Consider the following 7,769-nt stretch of genomic DNA (forward strand, 5'->3'; position numbering starts at 1 on the left):
TCTTGGAACTAAAAATAAAATACCAAAAAAAATACCAAAAACCTCTCTTTTCAGAAAAAAACTCGACATTTTGAAAATACACGTAGACTCTTTATACCAACTTTTATAAAAATGTCATACTTCGTGACAATTTGTCAGTGACGATGCAGTAGGCTATTTCGATGATCTCTAAAAAAAAAAATAGATGCTGCGTTGTTTCAAAAGCGCCACCTACTGTCCGACACTGTCCATAAGTTTTAACAGTGCCCCTATGGCCATACAATAAACTGCCATAGACCCCAATGATAAATGCCCCCACTTCAGAAAGTCAGGAAAAAATGCTTACAATTTTTAATACTCTCCATTGAGGTGTTCAAGACACACATGCAAATTAAAGTTTGTTTTATCAACTTTCTTTGTCTTTTCAATTGTTGAGTGAGGGTAATCTGATGACTTTTGGGAGAAATTTCCTCCGAATGATTACCCCTTAAAATAGTCCTGAAGCCCATCGCCATTTTGAAAAACGATGCCTACACTCCTTTGCAAACTAGGGCGCTTTTAGGGCCTCAATTTCATCCAAATTGTACAGAAATACAAGCTCAAGTTCCAGTGCACGGCTTCCACTCATAGTTTGTAGGAACCCTCAAGTTCGTGGCCCACAATACGCTCAAATAATGAAGAATATTTTTTGACGTTGGTGGCGCCACTTACACCCCTTTTATATTACTCGAAAATAGGCCACATACATATCACCAAGTTTAAATCTTGGAACTAAAAATAAAATACCAAAAAAAATACCAAAAACCTCTCTTTTCAGAAAAAAACTCGACATTTTGAAAATACACGTAGACTCTTTATACCAACTTTTATAAAAATGTCATACTTCGTGACAATTTGTCAGTGACGATGCAGTAGGCTATTTCGATGATCTCTAAAAAAAAAAATAGATGCTGCGTTGTTTCAAAAGCGCCACCTACTGTCCGACACTGTCCATAAGTTTTAACAGTGCCCCTATGGCCATACAATAAACTGCCATAGACCCCAATGATAAATGCCCCCACTTCAGAAAGTCAGGAAAAAATGCTTACAATTTTTAATACTCTCCATTGAGGTGTTCAAGACACACATGCAAATTAAAGTTTGTTTTATCAACTTTCTTTGTCTTTTCAATTGTTGAGTGAGGGTAATCTGATGACTTTTGGGAGAAATTTCCTCCGAATGATTACCCCTTAAAATAGTCCTGAAGCCCATCGCCATTTTGAAAAACGATGCCTACACTCCTTTGCAAACTAGGGCGCTTTTAGGGCCTCAATTTCATCCAAATTGTACAGAAATACAAGCTCAAGTTCCAGTGCACGGCTTCCACTCATAGTTTGTAGGAACCCTCAAGTTCGTGGCCCACAATACGCTCAAATAATGAAGAATTTAAGGGCATTCAAATCCTGATTTGGCCGGCGTAGGCAATTTCGGACCGATTTACTGGCCTCCACCTAGACTGCCTCGCGGTGTAGCCTGAATATCAGACTCCATGAAATATGGACTCGTATATTGGTAATATTGCGCATGCACATAAGTGCGATTATTATGTTATTTTAAGGACCATTATGGGAGAGGGACCTTTCACTTGCGAGTGATCAACCAATAAATAGGGGAAAAGAGTCTGATTTTCATTGGAGTCCGATTTTCATAATTATGACACCGGCCAAGCGACTTAGGCCCTATTTGCAGGGCGGGGGTACGAGCGAAGCGCTATCATAAAGGATGCACATCGGTATCGTGAACAGCGCCCCTAGTGCAATGTGGTGTCCTGGTGTAGGGTTGTTTTTGTTTACATTTCAATATTCGTATTTTGAGAGTTAAGGATGAAAACTTGCTCTTCACATTATTTTGCACGAAAATAATGTCTGATCACAGGCTGATGAAGGATTGGAAAGCGAACGCAATACAGGCCTGATTTAAACTGTTTTTAAAAAATCTGTCAACACAATTATCGTTTCCTTTTTAAAAAATGTCCGCACAATACTAAAGTAGTAGTGGCGGAGTTGAGAATCCGTATCTGCCCTGTCCAAAATACAAAGAATAGAAGTCAGGCGCGGATCCAGAGCAGGGGTCGAACCCCCCCCCCCCCATCCCGCCCCGCCAATCCCGCTCTGACACACACTAATAATGTATAGGCTATACAATTATGAAAAATGATAAGATCGTATAAAAACATCTAACGGGCCTGACTCCTTCCCCCCAGTCCGCCAAAATTTCGAGATCCGCCCCTAATACCTGTTTCAGGCTACATAATAATAGTGTTCATTGTCGCGTAACGACAAGACATGTTTAGCACACGGCCTACGACTAATGAGGCTGCCGTATACAATTTTCCAAACAAAACAGTTGATTCATTATTGCCCGAAATATCGACTTCGATTCTGTTCGCCCATGGAGCCAAAACAGATGCACACAGCAATGCTCCGGGTTTCTCCGCCTATTATTAAGACAAATTGTTTTTGAGGAGAATTCCAAGGAAGCCTGATGGCCGAGTGGTTAGATTCGTCCTCCACGAATCGCGGAGCCCGGTATCGAATCCCGTCGGTGTCTTTTTGCTTTTCAACGCACGCGTTCTATTCAGTCATTATAAGATGTTTAATTTCCCGTCGTAAATTACCAACGGTACCTTAGCTTAATCGGTAAGCTCTGCGGCTGGTACTGTCCGTGAGTTCCAGGTTGGCGCCTTTGTATAGGTTCAGGGCATGTGGTCCACTCGGAGGATCAGGGCTTAGGGGCCGCCCTGTTCCTCCCTTAGCTCTTGCTTTTACATGGTGCCTGGCCCTCCGGGGTTATATGGATGGACAGGGAAGGAAGTGTGTATTGGCCGGGACACCCGAGAGCCCAGAAGAGAACTAAGGGGCGGGCTGGGGCATTGTTATGGCTCAGACCGACCCCTGAAAGCTTGGCTAGCACATAACTTTTTGATTTTTTTTTTATCTCTATTTTTTTCAACTTTTGGTTAAGTTTGATATTTACAGCCGCTCGGCAGGTCTACGGTAGTCCAAAACTAAACCAAGGTCTGTGTCATGAATCAATAAATATTTAGCAACTGACTATTGTCCTAATCAAAACGAAGTTTCGTTCGATCACTATGACAATACCATTATTCATGGCTCTATTTCCAATTGACGTAAGAAACGCCATGCAATAACATACCGGGGAAAATAAGGATGTACATTGTAATATATATATTAGGGGCCATTCAGAATTTTCAATGTTTTAAAATTTCGACTATTTTTCCAAATTGTGGGTGGGTGGGTCAAGCTAAATAATTGAAAATCGAAATTCACTTTTCATGGAAAAAAAGATCCAAGTCTTTCCGAAAGTACACGCAACCCGCACAGGCCCGCCAGTGGGATGTAATGATGTACATGTAAGTGCATGTACATGTACATGTACATGTACATGTACATGTACATGTACATGTACATGTTTTGTTTTTTAATACTGCGTAACAAATCAGTTTTTTTATAAATCGAAATTAGGGGTGGGTGGGTGGGTCAAAATAATTTGGAAATAAAGTCGAAATTTTAAAACGTTGAAAATTCTGAATGGCCCCTTAGTAGTAGTATTTTTTTTTTTATTTTTTTTATTTTTTGGGGGGGGGGGGAGGCGCTATTTTTTGACGTTGGTGGCGCCACTTACACCCCTTTTATACTACTCGAAAATAGGCCACATACATATCACCAAGTTTAAATCTTGGAACTAAAAATAAAATACCAAAAAAAAATACCAAAACCTCTCTTTTCAGAAAAAAACTCGACATTTTGAAAATACACGTAGGCTCTTTATACCAACTTTTATAAAAATGTCATACTTCGTGACAATTTGTCAGTGACGATGCAGAAGGCTATTTCGATGATCTCTAAAAAAAAAAAAAAAAGATGCTGCGTTGTTTGAAAAGCGCCACCTACTGTCCGACACTGTCCATAAGTTTTAACAGTGCCCCTATGGCCATACAATAAACTGCCATAGACCCCAATGATAAATGCCCCCACTTCAGAAAGTCAGGAAAAAATGCCCACAATTTTTAATACTCTCCATTGAGGTGTTCGAGACACACATGAAAATTAAAGCTTATTTTATCAACTTTCTTTGTCTTTTCAATTGTTGAGTGAGGGTAATCTGATGACTTTTGGGAGAAATTTCCTCCGAATGATTACCCCTTAAAATAGCCCTGAAGCCCATCGCCATTTTGAAAAACGATGCCTACACTCTTTTGCAAACTAGGGCGCTTTTAGGGCCTCAATTTCATCCAAATTGTACAGAAATACAAGCTCAAGTTCCAGTGCACGGCTTCCACTCATAGTTTGTAGGAACCCTCAAGTTCGTGGCCCACAATACGCTCAATAGAAGTCAGGCGCGGATCCAGAGCAGGGGTCGAACCCCCCCACCCCTCCCCATCCCGCCCCGCCAATCCCGCTCTGACACACACTAATAATGTATAGGCTATACAATTATGAAAAATGATAAGATCGGATAAAAAAATCTAACGGGCCTGACTCCTTCCCCCCAGTCCGCCAAAATTTCGAGATCCGCCCCTAATACCTGTTTCAGGCTACATAATAATAGTGTTCATTGTCGCGTAACGACAAGACATGTTTAGCACACGGCCTACGACTAATGAGGCTGCCGTATACAATTTTCCAAACAAAACAGTTGATTCATTATTGCCCGAAATATCGACTTCGATTCTGTTCGCCCATGGAGCCAAAACAGATGCACACAGCAATGCTCCGGGTTTCTCCGCCTATTATTAAGACAAATTGTTTTTGAGGAGAATTCCAAGGAAGCCTGATGGCCGAGTGGTTAGATTCGTCCTCCACGAATCGCGGAGCCCGGTATCGAATCCCGTCGGTGTCTTTTTGCTTTTCAACGCACGCGTTCTATTCAGTCATTATAAGATGTTTAATTTCCCGTCGTAAATTACCAACGGTACCTTAGCTTAATCGGTAAGCTCTGCGGCTGGTACTGTCCGTGAGTTCCAGGTTGGCGCCTTCGTATAGGTTCAGGGCATGTGGTCCACTCGGAGGATCAGGGCTTAGGGGCCGCCCTGTTCCTCCCTTAGCTCTTGCTTTTACATGGTGCCTGGCCCTCCGGGGTTATATGGATGGACAGGGAAGGAAGTGTGTATTGGCCGGGACACCCGAGAGCCCAGAAGAGAACTAAGGGGCGGGCTGGGGCATTGTTATGGCTCAGACCGACCCCTGAAAGCTTGGCTAGCACATAACTTTTTGATTTTTTTTTTATCTCTATTTTTTTCAACTTTTGGTTAAGTTTGATATTTACAGCCGCTCGGCAGGTCTACGGTAGTCCAAAACTAAACCAAGGTCTGTGTCATGAATCAATAAATATTTAGCAACTGACTATTGTCCTAATCAAAACGAAGTTTCGTTCGATCACTATGACAATACCATTATTCATGGCTCTATTTCCAATTGACGTAAGAAACGCCATGCAATAACATACCGGGGAAAATAAGGATGTACATTGTAATATATATATTAGGGGCCATTCAGAATTTTCAATGTTTTAAAATTTCGACTATTTTTCCAAATTGTGGGTGGGTGGGTCAAGCTAAATAATTGAAAATCGAAATTCACTTTTCATGGAAAAAAAGATCCAAGTCTTTCCGAAAGTACACGCAACCCGCACAGGCCCGCCAGTGGGATGTAATGATGTACATGTAAGTGCATGTACATGTACATGTACATGTACATGTACATGTACATGTACATGTTTTGTTTTTTAATACTGCGTAACAAATCAGTTTTTTTATAAATCGAAATTAGGGGTGGGTGGGTGGGTCAAAATAATTTGGAAATAAAGTCGAAATTTTAAAACGTTGAAAATTCTGAATGGCCCCTTAGTAGTAGTATTTTTTTTTTTTATTTTTTTTATTTTTTTTGGGGGGGGAGGCGCTATTTTTTGACGTTGGTGGCGCCACTTACACCCCTTTTATACTACTCGAAAATAGGCCACATACATATCACCAAGTTTAAATCTTGGAACTAAAAATAAAATACCAAACAAAATACCAAAAACCTCTCTTTTCAGAAAAAAACTGGACATTTTGAAAATACACGTAGGCTCTTTATACCAACTTTTATAAAAATGTCATACTTCGTGACAATTTGTCAGTGACGATGCAGAAGGCTATTTCGATGATCTCTAAAAAAAAAAAAAAAAGATGCTGCGTTGTTTGAAAAGCGCCACCTACTGTCCGACACTGTCCATAAGTTTTAACAGTGCCCCTATGGCCATACAATAAACTGCCATAGACCCCAATGATAAATGCCCCCACTTCAGAAAGTCAGGAAAAAATGCCCACAATTTTTAATACTCTCCATTGAGGTGTTCGAGACACACATGAAAATTAAAGCTTATTTTATCAACTTTCTTTGTCTTTTCAATTGTTGAGTGAGGGTAATCTGATGACTTTTGGGAGAAATTTCCTCCGAATGATTACCCCTTAAAATAGCCCTGAAGCCCATCGCCATTTTGAAAAACGATGCCTACACTCTTTTGCAAACTAGGGCGCTTTTAGGGCCTCAATTTCATCCAAATTGTACAGAAATACAAGCTCAAGTTCCAGTGCACGGCTTCCACTCATAGTTTGTAGGAACCCTCAAGTTCGTGGCCCACAATACGCTCAATAGAAGTCAGGCGCGGATCCAGAGCAGGGGTCGAACCCCCCCCCCCTCCCCATCCCGCCCCGCCAATCCCGCTCTGACACACACTAATAATGTATAGGCTATACAATTATGAAAAATGATAAGATCGGATAAAAAAATCTAACGGGCCTGACTCCTTCCCCCCAGTCCGCCAAAATTTCGAGATCCGCCCCTAATACCTGTTTCAGGCTACATAATAATAGTGTTCATTGTCGCGTAACGACAAGACATGTTTAGCACACGGCCTACGACTAATGAGGCTGCCGTATACAATTTTCCAAACAAAACAGTTGATTCATTATTGCCCGAAATATCGACTTCGATTCTGTTCGCCCATGGAGCCAAAACAGATGCACACAGCAATGCTCCGGGTTTCTCCGCCTATTATTAAGACAAATTGTTTTTGAGGAGAATTCCAAGGAAGCCTGATGGCCGAGTGGTTAGATTCGTCCTCCACGAATCGCGGAGCCCGGTATCGAATCCCGTCGGTGTCTTTTTGCTTTTCAACGCACGCGTTCTATTCAGTCATTATAAGATGTTTAATTTCCCGTCGTAAATTACCAACGGTACCTTAGCTTAATCGGTAAGCTCTGCGGCTGGTACTGTCCGTGAGTTCCAGGTTGGCGCCTTCGTATAGGTTCAGGGCATGTGGTCCACTCGGAGGATCAGGGCTTAGGGGCCGCCCTGTTCCTCCCTTAGCTCTTGCTTTTACATGGTGCCTGGCCCTCCGGGGTTATATGGATGGACAGGGAAGGAAGTGTGTATTGGCCGGGACACCCGAGAGCCCAGAAGAGAACTAAGGGGCGGGCTGGGGCATTGTTATGGCTCAGACCGACCCCTGAAAGCTTGGCTAGCACATAACTTTTTGATTTTTTTTTTATCTCTATTTTTTTCAACTTTTGGTTAAGTTTGATATTTACAGCCGCTCGGCAGGTCTACGGTAGTCCAAAACTAAACCAAGGTCTGTGTCATGAATCAATAAATATTTAGCAACTGACTATTGTCCTAATCAAAACGAAGTTTCGTTCGATCACTATGACAATACCATTATTCATGGCTCTATTTCCAATTGACGTA

Source organism: Patiria miniata, unplaced genomic scaffold (assembly GCF_015706575.1).
Source record: "Patiria miniata isolate m_02_andy unplaced genomic scaffold, ASM1570657v1 HiC_scaffold_3, whole genome shotgun sequence".
In the NCBI taxonomy this organism is placed as follows: Eukaryota; Metazoa; Echinodermata; class Asteroidea; order Valvatida; family Asterinidae; genus Patiria; species Patiria miniata.